The 16162-nt window shown below is 39.4% G+C and overlaps 1 long non-coding RNA gene across 2 annotated transcripts in view; it reads left to right on the top strand.

Moving 5' to 3' along the window:
• Positions 1-15: 15 nt before the first annotated feature.
• Positions 16-16162, top strand: part of LOC128314445 (uncharacterized) — a 94467-nt gene continuing 78320 nt past the window's right edge. For both annotated transcript variants that reach the window (XR_008296083.1, XR_008296082.1), the window contains exons 1-2: positions 16-314; positions 1563-1717. This is a non-coding gene — a long non-coding RNA (uncharacterized LOC128314445). The remainder of the gene's footprint in view (positions 315-1562; positions 1718-16162) is intronic.

Genomic DNA, 16162 nt, shown 5'->3' on the forward strand with positions numbered 1-16162 from the left:
GCCAACCCAGGGCTTCCGTTTCCGCCCCCGCCGTCTGAGGTTGCTGATTCGTCGACAGCTCCAAACTGGGCCCGCCCCATCCGCCTCACTTTACACTCTCTGATTGGTCATTTGCGGGGGGAGGGGCTGTAGAGAGGCGTAGCAAGGTTAGGAGGTTGGTAGGAGAGGAGATGGTTAGAATTGTTGGAGTTGGTACTGGTTGCCCCAAAGGCCCGTGAACAGGATTCTGGAAGCTGTAAGAATTGATGGAGAACACTTGAGGGACACCTGCTATGTTCTTCTGCTGACTGTATTCCAGCATTAAGAAAGACTGGGTAAGACCTTATAACTGAGCCATTTATTTGCATAGAAATTTCCGGTTCTCTCTGTGAGTGGACAGGGGAGCGGGTGGAATAAGAGAAGAATGGAAAGCGTCCTCCTAGTTTTCTATCAGTTGCTAGAAACTACGGGAGGGCTACTTAATTATTTCTGGATTTTGCAGAAAATTCTAAAGGTAGCTGAATTTTAGAAGCAACTGCAAATACTGAATATCCTTTCCGCATTTAGAACTCGTGTGAAAAACTCATACATTTAAGTTTCAAAAGGTTTTGACGTTCCAACTGACAGCTTTTAGCTAAACCTATACAACAAATGGCAAATAGGATCTTAAAGCCTTTTAAAACCAACAAAGCAAACAAATATCTAAATTCTCAATTAGATATACAAATGTGTCCTCTATTATAATTCTCATGTTCTGAGGGGCAGGCATTGTACTAAATTCTTCACCTACATTATATCAGTTAATCTAAATCCACAAAAGTAGGCAGTTCTCCATGTTACAGATGAAAAAAAAAAGTTTCAAGTGGTTAAGTAATTTGCCTTTGTTCATTGAGCTAGTTAGTGGTAGAGCTGAAATTCCAACTTTGGTCTCTTGATTCCAAAGGCACTGCTAAGCATTTGTCTTTCAGACACACCTGCTACCTGAGAGTTTCTGACTCATGACTGTGGACAAGAAGGCCTCAGTCTGAGTACACCTAGCCTAGAATTCTAACAGAGGCATTGAGGGAATGTTATCTTCCCCAGTGTCATCTGCCCTGGCCAAAGTCTAGAGCTGCTCTTCTGCATCCATACTCCAGTCTTTAACATCTCCATTTTCCAACCTGGCCTCTTTTAATACAAACTGCTTTCTCAAAGGGAAATAGACCTTTTGTTTCTTCTTCCTAAGGGTAATCTACAAAATCAAAATAATTGTGTATTTCCTGATCATTAAATTTATGCATATTCCAGTGTTAAATTTCAGAAACTAGAAGAATATAGAAGAGAAAAGTAACCCTTGCTCTACAATCAAGTATAACCACTACTTACTTTTTTGATTCACAATGTATCTTCCTTGGATATACTGCATACGTAGATTGTCTCTATGCTTTCAGTCACAGTCATTGCCACCTTTAATAGTCTTCCTCATTCTTTCCCAGGGGCAAACCTTTTTCAACCTAATTTGTGAAAACTTTCTTGATTTTGTTCCCTGTATCCTTATGGCATTCATGTTGTGTTTTAATTACTTATTTGTCTGTCTTTCCTAGGAGCAAGCTAAAGTTGTAGAACTATCAGAATAAAGTAAGAGATGGAAGAGACCAGAATGTCAGATGGACAAGTAGTTTTGCACACCAGTTTGTGAACTGGGGTTCATCTATGGTGAAGTTGCTACAGATCAGCAGAGAAATAAGAAAAAAATATAGTGAGTTTTTCATTTAGTTAAACTTACTCTTAAGGATTGTGCATTATATTGAAATTGTTCATTCTATTTCTTTTATCCAATGACAGTTATAGAGTAGTTATTTTCTAAATAATTTTCTTTGAAGAAATATTTGTTGCTAACTTTATTTGCTCCCATTTGGTTTATTTTATTTCTGAAATTTTTCTTGGTCCACGAGATCCTAAAGTCTAACAATTACTGAGATAGAGAATGGCCACCAATTTCAGCAATCATAATGCTGGTGTGATTCTAGTCTACTTACTTTATCTGCTATATGTATTCTCTGTATTCTTTCTGGATATGACTTAGTCTAAGCCTGGGGGTGGATCTGAGCTTGATGGTGTTTGGAAGATAAGAAGTGGTTGTAACTGGCAGATGGTACTAGGCCCCAAAGTAAGACATTATTCATTCTTGATGCAGTTTATATAGATGAAATGAAGTTTCTGTTTGTTACTGTATTACATGAAAATAGGTAGATGGAATTTTGCCATCCAAGGAGAATATGTTTGTGTTAGTCTGACTTAAAATAATAAGTTAATAAAATTCACTTTGAGGGAACGTGGGAGGTGGGCACTGCTGTCAACCTTTTGGTATGTGTCTTCACATCTCTCTATACAAATATGCCCTTGATGGTTTTAAAATATGGCTATGACTTCTTTGATGTCCTTCCCATGAAAAGGTATACTTTGTGTCTTCTCCTCTTAAATCTGGATGGGCTTATGATTGATTTATACAAGAGAATATAGAGAAAGTGATCATAGTCACCATATGTGACTTCAGAGGCTAGGTCATAAAAGGCCATGCAGTCTGTTGAAACCCTTGCTTTTGCAGCTCTCAGCCATCATGTAAGAAGTCTGACTACCTGAGTCCCATGTGCTGTGAAAAGCCCAGGGCAATAGGGAGACCCCTTGAATGTACTCTGATTGACGGTCATAGCTGAGCCCAGCCCTCCAGTTAGCCTAGGTGCCAGATATGAGAATGGAGAAGCAGATTCCAGCTCTCAGCCATTTAGTTACCCTTCAGCCTTTTCAGCCTTCCCAGCTGAGGACCTAGACTTGTGGACCAAAGTGAGCCTTTCCTGCTCTGTCTTGTCCTAATTCCTGACCTGAAGAATCCACAATTTTAAGAGAATGGAAAACAAGACACAGACTGGGAGGAATATTTGCAAAAAAAAATACATCTGATAAAGGACTGTTATCCAAAATGTTTAAAGAACTGTTAAAACTCAACAATAAGAAAACAAAAGTTCATTTAAAAAATGGGCCAACACCTTTACAGACCTCACTAAAGAAGATATACAGATGTAAAATAAGTATATGCTAAGATGAGCCACATCATATGCCATCAGGGAAATGCAAAGTGGAAAAAAAAAATGACTTACCACTACACATCTCTTAGAATGGCCTAAATCTAGAAATTGACAACACCAAATGCTAGTGAAGATGTGAAGCAAAAGGAATTCTCATACATTGCTGGTGGGAACACAAAATGGTACAGCCACTTTGGAAGATAGTTTGGAAGTTTCTTATAAAATGAAATATACTCTTACCATGTGATCCAGCAATTGAACTCTTTACTATTTACCCAAAGGAGGTGAAACCTTATGTCCACACAGAAACCTGCACATTGATGTTTATAGCACCTTTATGCATAATTGCCAAAACTTAGAAGCAACCAAGATGTTTTTCATTAAATAAATGGATTAATACACAATGGTACATTCAGACTACAGAATATTATTTAGCACTAAAACGAATTGAGTTACCATGCTATGAAAAGACACGGAGGAACCTTAAATGAATACTACTAAGCTGAAAAGGCTATACACTGTGATTCCAAATATGTGACATTCTGGAAAAGACAAACTATGGAGACAGTAAAAAAAAAAGTCAATGGCTCCCAGACGGGGACAAGGGAGAGATGAATAAACAGAGTATAGAGGATTTTTAGAGCAATGAAAATACTCTATAATGTTAATGAATGTATGTCATTATGCTTTTGTCCAAATCCATAGAATGTGTAACACCAAGAACGAACCCTAAGGTAAGCTGTGGATTTTGGATGACTTTGATGTGTCAGTGTAGATTCATCCTTGATAAAAAATGTACAATGCTGGTGGACAATACTGGTAATGGGGAGGCTATGCATGTGTGGAGGGGCTAAGGGTTATATAGGAATTATCTGTATCTTTCAATTTTGTTTTAAATCTAAAACTGCTCTGAAAAAACAATAAAGTTAAAGTCTTAAAAAGAATTCATAAGCATAATAAAAATGATTATTTTACTTCTCTGTGTAGGGTTGTTACACATCTTTTCCAGTGAGTAGATAACTGAAACCATGTCTCTTGTCTCCATATTTATGTGCACTCTATCTTTTGGAAGAAGGCTTCTTGCTTAGAGTGATTTTTTTTTTCTTTTTTTTTTCTTTTTTTGCCTAGAGCTGACTTTGAGCCTTCATAAGGTGTCTAGGGTTTTCTTTTTTAGGAGTATGTTGCCTTCAGAATTTGAGATTATGCTAACCAATGAAAGAGTGTTGCAAATGTAGGGAAGGGATATGAGCAGGTCTTTACATTATGCTTGATTTTGTAATGTACCATTTTCTCTTCTCCCCTAAATGGGAGGGAAAATGGTCTACTATGTACCAAATGAATGGGGAAGAAAATATAAGTGGAACTAGCTGTAATATCCAACTTGAAATCTGAACTTTGAGTATTTTTTGCTCATTAAGTTTCAGCTTTACCTACCACATTGTTCAGGCTACGTTTTAAGCTTTGTTAAAGACACCGTGGTTTATTTATTTATTTATTTCTATCTCCTCTATACCTCCCTACATCTATAACAGGTAAAGCTGTACATATTACATGTAATACCTGATTTCTATGTGTATGTCTATATGTCCTTATATACATTTTGATCTCGTCTTTTTTTTTTTTCCAATGCTTATTTATTTATTTAGAGAGAGAGAACAAAAGCAAGCATAAGTGGGGGAGAGGCAGAGAGAGAGGAGGAGAGAGGAAATCCCAAGCAGGCTCCCAGCTGTCAGCCAGATCCCAACTCTGGGTTCTATCTCACTAACCGTGAGATCATGACCTGAGCTGAAATCAAGAGTTGGACACTTAACTGAGCCACGCAGGTGCCCCAATGTGGCATCAGTTGACTTCATCTTAAAGAGACTTCTCTCAAACATTTACTGGCTACACTTACAAGTTACTGGGTACACTTATAATTTGTTAAGTGTAACAAATATATTAAATGTGAAAATCTGTTTAACATGTTCATGTTAATAAAAATGAATTACAATGACTTCAAAAAAACTTCTAAGTATTTCATGTCATTTTGTTCATTTTGTTTAGTGGGTCTTATGATTCAGAGCAAACTGTGGCCTGCAACCCAATTACGGTCTCCAGTCTATTTCCATATGGCTCATGAAGCTAAGAAATGTTTTTACATTTTTTTTATTGTGGTAAAATAACATAAAATTTACTATTTAACCATTTTAAATGTACAGTTCAGGGCATTATGTACATTCATCTTATTATGAAACTGTCACTGCTATCCATATCTAGAATTTTTTCATCATCCCAAACTGAAACTTTGTATCTGTTTAACACATTGCTCATTTCCCCTTTTCCCCCAGTTCCTGGTAATCACTATCCTACTTTCTGTCTATATGAATTCATTCCAGGTACTCATGTAAGTGGATTCATACAATATTTGTCCTTTTTACATCTGGTATATTTCACTTAGCATAATGATTTTTAAAGTCCATTCATGTTATCAGAATTTCTTTCATGTTTAAGGCTGTATAGACTACATTTTGTTTATCCATTCACCTGTCAACGGACATTTGGGTTTCCACCTTTGCTTGTTGTGAATATTGCTGTTGTGAACATTGGTGTGTGTACTTTGACCTTTTGACTTTCTATCCCCTAATGGTGTCCAGTGCTGCGATGCACACGGGTATACAAGGGGAAATGGGGAATTATTATGTTCAGTGGATGGAGAATTTCAGTTTTGCAAAATGTAATAGGTCTGGAGATTGGTTGACAACAATGTGAACATACCCACTGCTTTCAGTTAGCTCTTACATTTTTAGAGTTGTAAAAGAAAGAAAAAGAAAAAAGAAAAGAATATTTAAAAATACTATCTGACTTTTTATGGAAAAAGTTTGCCAACCCCTAATTTAGAGTAAATTTTCTATAATGGACTATTATTGCTGAATGAATCTTAAAGTTCATTCATTTCTTCACTAGAGAAGTATTTAAATTTTAGTAGACTTTCTCATACTAAATATTTGGGGAACTTTAGTTGTTTGGTCCCCAACCAACAATGAAAAATAACGGTTTTGGTTTTGTTACTAAGAGTAAGATTCACTGATTTACAAGCAAGATTCATTGATTTTGAAGGGATGCTGCAGTAAATTCAGAGTAATAGGGTACAAGGTTCCTTTCTTTAAAGCTACAGTAGAGTGAAAGGCCCTACCATGTATAAGGAGGCATGCAGAGGCTTGAGGCGCTGTCCTTTTTACTTTTGATCTACTTTTCTTTTCTTTTCTTTCTTTTTTTTAATGTTTATTTATTTTTGAGAGAGAGACAGAGACGGAGAGCGAATAGGGGAGGGGCAGAGAGAGAGGAAGACACAGAATCTGAAGCAGGCTCCAGGCTCTGAGCTGTCAGCACAGAGCCAGATGTGGGGCTTGAATTCACAGACCGCGAGAACATGACCTGGGCCTAAGACGGACACTTAATGGACTGAGCCACCCAGGCGCCCCTGATCTACCTTTCTGGTTCTCCTCTAGGCAGGCTATGTCTTTTGAACCCTGGTATGTCCTTAAGGCAGAGATTCCCAAACTTTCTTGTTTCATAGCATTGTTGGACTTTTTTCATAGTGTCTCGAGCCTAAGAAATACTGTAGAGTTCCATTTATTAAGTAATTAAGTCTGAACAACCTAATCATAGACATTCATATGATGTCTCACAAACGTCTCTGTGTTTCTCTGAAACATTTAAAATATCTCATGGTGCCTTGTGAGTTCACTCCAGAGTCCTATGCCCCTGAGCACACAGTTTGGGAATTACAGTCCTAGGATCTTCTACCTGGGTTTCTGATTTGGATTTGCCTTTGTCCTTGGCCTTGTTTCTTATTTTATCCCAATTACAACTTCCCACATTTCCAGGGCTTGCCTAACAATAATTTCTGATGGCTTTCTTTGGTTACAGATTTAATTTTTACATTCTTGATTCACGTTTCTTCCTTTAGTACATTAACTTTTATGTTGGGTTTTCCTTATAAAGGCTCTGTGTTTAAACTACAGAAATAAATACTTAAGTGAATAGAACATTTGCCCTCATCTTCAAAAGTGTGTTACTAGAATTACTGGATTAATGACTGTAGGGTTCTTTAGTTTTCTCACAAGAAAGGTGATAAAGTATCTTAAGCCACCTGATAATCCTTAGTTGTATATGTTGGCCTTTGTCACTCAAGTGAAGAAGGTGCTGTGAATGGTGCCAACAACTTGCACAGTAAATAATAAATTACCTTTTCTATAAATTATTACTCACTAGATTAACTTTCCAGTAGCTCTGTCTGGTAGGAAAGTTGTTTTTTCTCTTACCTCCATGGATGTTTTCTTTTCAGGCTGATTTAAGTGACACTTCTGAAATATCAAGTTATAGTCTGAAAGAAATGTGAAAAACCTTAATGTTAAGTAACAGACTCAAGACTAGATAATTCAAAAGATTTGGGAGAGAAGGTATTTCTGGTTAGGAAGAATATTCTGTGCATTGTAAAAATATGGGAAAAGAAAATGTTTTTATATTGAGAAATTCTTTTAGGATTTAAACAAGAATCAATATGTCATTCATTTGTACATTAAGATGTAGACTATGGTGATCCCTATAGAAAGAAGGCTTTGACAAATTACATGAGGTAAAGAGAATACATGGGAGGATTTTAATCTACTGTGGAGGAATAGTTTTCTTCTTCAAATGTAAGGAGAGCTCTCTATGGAGTAAGGTAAAACTCTTACTTTTCTCATATATTTCAGGCTGTGAATTGCGCTTGTGTGAACTCACGTAAAGCACATGTCTATGTGCTTTTACATAGGTAGGATATGGGGGTGGGGTGAGAATTATACCTCTCCTGCACTGTTGAGCCAATCAATATTCTGTGTACGCATAGTTCTAAATGGAGTCCCACCAGGCTTGGGCCAGTGTCCTTATTTATGTATCATCTTTACTATTTAGAGGTAGAACTAGACTTTTTTGCTGCTATTGTGCAAATCCTATGATGTATGCTTTCCAGTTTTCTCGTTTTGATTTTTCCCTTCCTGCTTGATACTCTCCCTAGAACCTTTTCTCAAGTCAGGATATAAGAGTCAGGCAGTTGTCCCGGAACTAACATTTTTCAACTCCCCCTAATCTCAGGGACTCTGGTTTTATAATAAGTGTCCCCAGGAAGGAAGACTTGTGTGGCAAAAGTACCTTGTTTGATTTATTATTGTTTTTATTAAAAAATTTTTTTTGTGATGTTTATTTTTGAGAGACAGAGCATGAGTGGGGGAGGGGCACAGAGAGAGGGAGACACAGAATCTGAAGCAGACTCCAGGCTCTAAGCTGACAGGACAGAGTTCATGACCTGAACTGAAGTCAGATGCTTAACTGACAGAGCCACCCAGGCACCCCATACCTTGTTTGATTTATTTTCTGTTGTTGCCATAACAAACAGCCACAAATTTAGTTGATGAAATAATGTATATTATCTTAACAGTTCTGGGGGCATGGACCTCAAAGAGTTAAAACCCAGGAGTTGGCAGGGTAACATTCCTTTCTGGAGGCTCTAGGGAAAATATCTTACCATGCTCATTCAAGTCATTGGCTGAATTCAGTTCCTTGAAGTTGTAGGACTGGAGCTCCTGTCCTTGCTGGCCATCAACCGAGGGCTGTCCATAGCTTCTAGAGGATGTCCACATCCTTGGTTCATGGTCTTCTTCCTCTGCCTTCAAAGCCAGCAACAGTGGGTTGAGTTCCTTTCAAGAGTCCTCACTTTTTTCTTCATCTTATACTTTTAAGGACCGTGTGACTAGATTGATACTACCCACATAATTTAAAATAATCTCAAGGTCCTTAATTACATCTGCAAAATCCCTTTTGCCGTGCAAAGTAACATATTCAGAGTTTCTAGAATTAGGACATGGACATCGTTGGGGCCCATTATTTTCCTATCACACCTGATGTTTTTAGTAAATGACCTGACACTGGAATCATCTTCAACTTTTAGTCACTTCACAGCTGTCAGTTTCATACATTGCAGATTGACATCTCGAGCTTCCTTTCCTATGCTGAATTCAGACTTTCTTACATCCACCGAAAACTAAGTATTTGAGGACAATTCTTTCATAATATAGAACTATATAGAATAAGGAGGTGGAAATACAGGGGGACATAGAGATGAGGGAAGGGTTTTGTTTTTTAATCCAAAAATGAAATAAAACAACAGTGACTTGAGCATGTTTAAATGCTAATGGGAGGAAACCAGTAGAGGAGAGTGAAGCATGACAGCCTGGAGGTAATCCTCCCACATCTGCCTGGTCTTCCCTTCTGCCATAGGAGAAGACTTGTGATCAGGGACATAGCCACCCAGCTAGACAGTACATTTCTCAAACGCTTTGGAGCTAAAGTTCTGTAGTGATTAGGTTCCTCCAATAATGGATTCTCTGTTACTCAGAAGGCAGAATGAGGTGTTCAGCATAGCTGTGGTCTTCTAGCAGCATTCTGGGGTTCTGTGAAGAAGCTGGAGGCAGTGGCAGCCTCTTGATTTGATTCTCCAAACCCACTATGCCCTCTGGGAAAGCCCAGAGGCCACTTCCTTCACCAAGCATTGGGTAAGGGAACAAGAGAGCATCTCTGTGGGACTATGTCCTGAAACCCATAGAAGACAGTGGGAAGTGCTACAAAAATTGCATTTCCTGATTACAGTGGGAAAATGGAATTTCAGAGGGGTGGAGGCTAGGTGGTAGATCCCAGCAAAGATCTGTTTAGTGTGGTCAGTCCAATGAATCAACAGAAAATAGTAATAGGTGTGTTTTGAAACAACTGGGCAGCCTACCCAGGTTCTGCTTTACATAGAAGGAATACTCTGAGCTCAGCTGGGGAGAAACTAACCAGACATCACTGTCTGGATTCATGTCTTCTTACCAGGTGCCCAGAACTAAGCCAGTGTGTAGATCTGAAGCCCCTCAACAGAGGTGGAGGCAAGAGAGCCTCTGAAAAAGAACACTGCAGTACAGCCATAGGTGTATACAGTGCATTTCCTCCACAGAGTGGAGAGCTTTCCACAGAGTGACCCGTAGCTATTTACCTAGGGGACTGTGCACTGAGGAAAGAGAAATATCCAGAACTTCTGGGAACTACTGCATACTGATGCTAATTTTACACTGATCCCCAGAGACCCAAAACGCTACAAAAGTCCACCAAAGTAGATGCTTATGGATGTCAGGCTTTAGATAAAGTCTTGGTTCAAATTCAGCTAACAGTGGGTCTAGTTGGAACTATAGAGCACTAGTGTTTTATTACAATTATAGAATATATGGTGTTTATTATTACAGTTGTAGAACATATGGTGAGAATCCACACACACATATACTTGATAACTAACGAAATGCCATTCTCTGGTTCCCTTTCCTTCGGAATGAGGGCTCTGGAACTCTTCCCACACAGTACACCAGTTGGTAAGCAATACTTAGAAATTACCACTGCCATAAAAACCTTGAGAGAAGCTGGGATAGTGATTCCTATTATATCTGCATAAAATGTTTCTATGTGACCAGAGCAAAAGGCTAAAGGGCCTTGAAAAATAATAGATTATTGCAGACCTAATCAGATTATGATGTTAATTGCAGCTGTAGTTTTAGATGTATATTGACTGGAACAATAAACTGTGATAGTTAAGAGCCTTGGCCCCCCAACTTTTTAAAATTTATTTATTTATTTTGAGAGAGCGAGTGAGAGCAGGGGAGGGGCAGAGAAACAGGGAGAGAGAGGGACAGAATCCCAAGCAGGCTCTGCACTGTCAGCACGAGTGGGGCTGAAACTCATGGACCATGAGCCAAAATCAAGTGTTGGATGTTTAACCGTCCCAGCTACCAGGTGCTCCTAAGGGCCTTGCCACTTTGATGAAGTTTCAAGGGGTCCAGTGATTCGGAGCATATTAGGTGATACCTTCTACAGAGAGATAAGTGGCAGTACCTTGCCCCAACCACCACAAAGAAAGAGGCACAGTGTATGATGCTTTCCGGATTGTGGTGACCACCTATACCGCATTTGGGCATGCTGCAGCATGCAGCAGATAACCCATAAGCTGCCAGTTTTCAGTGGGTCCTAGAACAAGAACTAGCTCCGTAACAGGTCCAGGCCGCTAAGCAAGCTCACATGCCTGTTGGGCCTTACAGCCTAGCAGATCTAATGGCAGTGGAAGTGTGCCTGGCAGCAGAGATGGGGTCTGGAGACCATGGCAGGCCCCAGATTAGACAAGGTTTTGGAGGAAGTTCATGCTATAACTGTTCTTCATTTTGAAAAGCAGTTCATAACTCGTTATTGAGTCCTGATGGAAACTGAGCATCTGACTTCGGGACTCTTAAGTGACTGGACAACCTAAATCACCCATCACAAATCAGCTATTATGTGATCACTGAACCATAACGCTGGGCATGCCCAGTAGCATTCCATTATAAAACATAAGTAGCAACTATACAACCTGGCTTTACTAGGTCCAGAAGACACCAATTAACTGTACTAGCAAAAGGCTCCTGGGAGGGAGCAAAGAAATAACTAACATAAAACAAAGCTGCTGCAATCCTCCAAGTCGAGGATTTCGGGAACTGTGGTTCTGGTAGTGGTTCAGGAGAAATGAGAGAGGATGCATAGCCAAGTGGGCTGTCCGTCAGGGTGCATAAATAGTTTGTGATAGTGTAGCTCTTCATCACTTGTGGCAGCCCTGACTCACCTGGTGTGGTGCTGACACATACCCAGTTTTCTTCTCTCTCTCCAGCACCCTGAAAGATTATACTTAGCTGTCCCCCTTACAGGAGGAGGCATGTGGTTCTGGCCAACAGCTTATAAGCAAAAGTCGTGTGTGTCATTTTCAGGGTGCGATATTTCATTGCTGGTATAAGACCCTCTGGCACTCTGGTCCCTTCAACAAATATTGCTAATTGGAGCAGCTAGAATAATTCTAGAGAACCAAAGCCTGGACTCAATGGGGCCACACTAGATGAAGTCAAGGTGTAAAAATTCCCTTGGCATAATGTAGAGGGAGGAATCTAGAGACCCTGGGACTAGGGGTGCTAAAGTGAATTTTTCATGTGCAGTCCATTCAGTCCCCTACCCTCTAACTTTGTCTCCCTCAGAAGGGGTGCAGGAAAAATACATTGGTAAAATAAATACCACCCTCTTTGGAAAATGCTTTCATGGCTATCATCTGTAATTGTAGCTGCCACTGAGGAATAGCACACTTAACATAGGTTTCCTAATTTCACTGAGGGTAGGGGGGATCCAGACATGATATAAGCCAAGTAGCAGTACTTAATGATCAGAGGAAAAGTGATTACAGTTAGTATAAAAGGCAGCAGGGCTGATACAGAAATACGTGGCTTCAGGACGGTTGCTTACTGAGACGGTGTCACCAGCTAGACCCCAAGTCCTGCCTTTTACTGCTCACCTGCTTGTACCCACGACCTTTGTCCTGCATTTTTCCTTAAGCTCTTCTTTCCAGCTTATCTCTTAATACAGGCAAAGGCCTGAGGCACATAGCATCTTGTGATGGAACCGGAAACTACCCTCAAGCAATAACAACTGCCCACACAAAGTTCTACCCAAGTGGGCCCAGACCATCTAGACCAGTTTTTTTTTTTTTTTTTTTTTTTTTTTTTTTTTAATGTTTATTCATTTTTGAGAGAGAGAGAGAGAGAGACAGACAGACAGAGGATCCGGAGCAGTTCCATGCTGACAGCAGGGGCTCAGACTCACAAACTATGAGATCATGACCCGAGCTGAAGTTGGACACCTAACCGACTGAACCACCCAGAAGCCCCCCATCCAGACCAGTTTTAACTTAACCTTAACTCACGCCTGCACAGATGGAGCATGGAGTGACCAATGGTTACCTTTACCTCATTATGAGACCAAAATCTCCATCGAAGGAGGAGCACAAACCTCCTTTACATAACATACAATATGTATGTATAGGCATGTTTCCTTAAGGAACATGTGCCACCCTATGCCCACCTTATGATGACATAGGCTCTTCTATGTAAATATTCATCCTAACCCTAAATAAAAGGAACCCATTCACCCTTGCTCAAGGAATCATGGCTTTGAAAGTTATTCCACAAAGTTATTGCACAAAGTTATTTTGCTGCAGATAAAGTTTACTTTGTGTGACAATTCCACCTGGTGTAGTTTCTGTGACTCATCAAGGAGTGAATTAAAGTTAGTTCCGTTACAGTGGGAGTCCTTGGACTGTTAAGAGCTGTGAAGGGTATAACGTTTTTACCCTGTTTGCAGACTAACAGATTAGCCTGCCATAGTTTTGTAGATGCCAGAAGATATGAGGTATCTTGGTCAGAGACAAAGGAGACAGAGACAACTTTTCTACTCACAGCACAGTAGGCAGTGTGAGTTGCATATCTGCATTGGTTCCCTTGCCTTCCAAGTCCTACAAGTGAGGTGGAAAGGTGTGAGTGTATGCTGTGAACGAAGTGGGTTTGCATCACAGATGGGGAACTCCAAACTTAGAATCCCCCAATCTCTTATAAGGGCCTGCATGCAAACCTGCCTACCTTCGCCCTGGAGGGAGACCTTGTCTTTATTATCCTGGTCAGGAAACAAGTGTGCTCTTTTCCTGAAAGGAGATATTATCTCTACATTCCAAGGCTGTTTGACTTAGAAAGCCTTGCAAAGGTAGTTGAGAACAAAAGCTGATAGAAAGCAAGCAGAAATGTTATGAATGAATTGTCTCCTAGTAAAGATTAAACTAGATAGCCAGACATACTTGATTTGTATCACCAAAAAATTGTACATTTGATGAATAGAGGCCTGGCTTAAGTCAACCTGACAGAATTACTTGCTTTCCATCCCCAAGACAGCTGTTAGACCTGGAGCCACATACCCTTGAGGCGAGGCCAACATGCCCTTGAGGAAGGTCTGAGATAATACTGAAGGTGTGTTCCATGAGTCTTGTCTCAGGTTTATCAAGGAAAGTATGCAAAAGGTAGAGAGAAACTGCCACACCTGTTGTTATCATCAGACAATTATTTTGAATAATTGTCAAGGAGTGTGGAAACCAGTCGGGGTGGTTCAGTAGCAGGGCAAAAGGGAGGAAGTAGTTGCTGGAACCTGAAGACAGAGAGGCTGTGTGGAACAGGCCATCTAAAAAGAGTTATGACCTTCTGTGGAGGGATGACTTCATTAAGGGGAGCTGAAACAATGCTCAACCTCACTTTCCTCCCTTTCTTTGATCTTCCATTCATGCCCTCTATTGGCCAAACTGGAAGCCAGAAGACAAGGAAGCCTGTTGATGTAGTCCAAACAAACTAGCCTCCCAGGGCACAGACACAGTAGAGAAGGGCAGAGGATGGATGTGGAATGACAAATGGAAGAAATCCAACCTAGCATAATGAAACAACATTAAAAATAATACTTCAGCTTAAAATATTCTACCTCCCCAATGCTTCCGTAACTGGCTAACTTTTTTTTTATGAGAGAGAATGAGCTGGAAATTAGATGTTTGGGACATAAATCTGCCTAAATTTATATGATAAACAGTGTTGTTTATTTTTATTCCATACCTATATAAATATTAATAATTTACATCATTTTAGTTGCTAGTGTCCTTCGGAAATTGGCTGATACTTCACCATCATCACTCCTATTTTACCCACAGAAAGTATGATCTGTTATGATTTGTGAATATGCCCTCATTTTTATGTGACCACTCAACTGGCCTGCTGTAGATTTGACCCAATTATTTCAGCCATTTTCATGATTGATTCTCATCACTATGGGGTGCATGCACTGTGTGGCCATCTACACTGATTATGAAGGGGCTTATAGTGATGGGATTCCAGGTGCTATAGCCTGGTCATTCTGCATAGGAACATTCTTCTCAAGAATCATTTTAAAAAATCAGCAGAAGGGAAGATGCTGAGACTTTCAAATTCTTTTCCATTTGACTTTTCAGCTACACTGTCACCAGAATTTTAATAAGCTAATACAGTAGGACAGGTGTCCTGAAGTAAGTGCCCTGCATCTTTCCAAAGAGCAAATGGGGGACAATATCCAGATCTGAAGTTTACAGCAACACTGAACTGACCATACGAGTTAACCCAGGGAGCCCCAAATTGTGCAACATATATTTTCTGAAAGAAGTGAAGCAAGGCAGTGAGAGCAAATTTTGAAACTTGAAGACTAGTAAAATTTTATGCAAAATATACCAAAGTGAATCTTGGTGGTCCAGTTTTCTTTCTACTTATAGATAATCCTTAAAATTTCTAATAATGAACTATTATCCTATATCTCATTAGCTATACTTTTGTCATCTTCACTCATGGTCTTAAAAAATTTTAGCTTTAAGAGGGGACTGTGGTTTCTTAATTGGATTATTTTAAATTTGAGAGAGTGTATGTGTGTGCAGTTACAAATTCTTACATATAGCAGCATTTTGTTTTTGTTTATTTTTCCCCTAAGATGGTTTATAATGTTTATTTATTTTTGAGACAGAGAGAAACAGAGCATGAATAGGGGAGCATCACAGTGAGAGGGAGACACAGAATCTGAAGCAGGCTCCGGGCTCTGAGCTATCAGCACAGAGCCTGACGCAGGGCTCAAACTCACAGATTGTGAGATCATGACCTGAGCTGAAGTCGGACGCTTAACTGACTGAGCCACACAGGCGCCCCATCCCCTAAGATGGTTTATAAAGGTAGACATTTTCTTATTGTGGAAGCTTGTTGATATAAACTAGTATTTCTATTTATAACATTTATCATATATAATACAATAACATTTATTTTATATGTATTTATATTTAAATTAGTTGTATTATATGTAAAATTATATAATAATACATATTATATATGGTATATGTTATATACATACATATAATAATAATAATTACTGTGGAGGCTACATAATCCAGTTTACCTCTGATTTAAAGAAAAAGATGTTCTTAGTCTTAACTAACAACTCTTTCTTCCAGAAAAGGTTAGGAGTCTTACAACTGACCTCTTTGCTGATATTTTCATCACATTTTTCTTTTACTTTTGCTTAACAGGAACCCATTACTCATGCTTCTCCAGCTTTTCCATACAGTACCCCTAATAGTGTAGAAGAGTTAACATATGTTTCCCAGGGGTCTAAGATAGTACCTGAAG

Source organism: Acinonyx jubatus, chromosome B1 (genome assembly GCF_027475565.1).
Source record: "Acinonyx jubatus isolate Ajub_Pintada_27869175 chromosome B1, VMU_Ajub_asm_v1.0, whole genome shotgun sequence".
Taxonomy (NCBI): Eukaryota; Metazoa; Chordata; class Mammalia; order Carnivora; family Felidae; genus Acinonyx; species Acinonyx jubatus.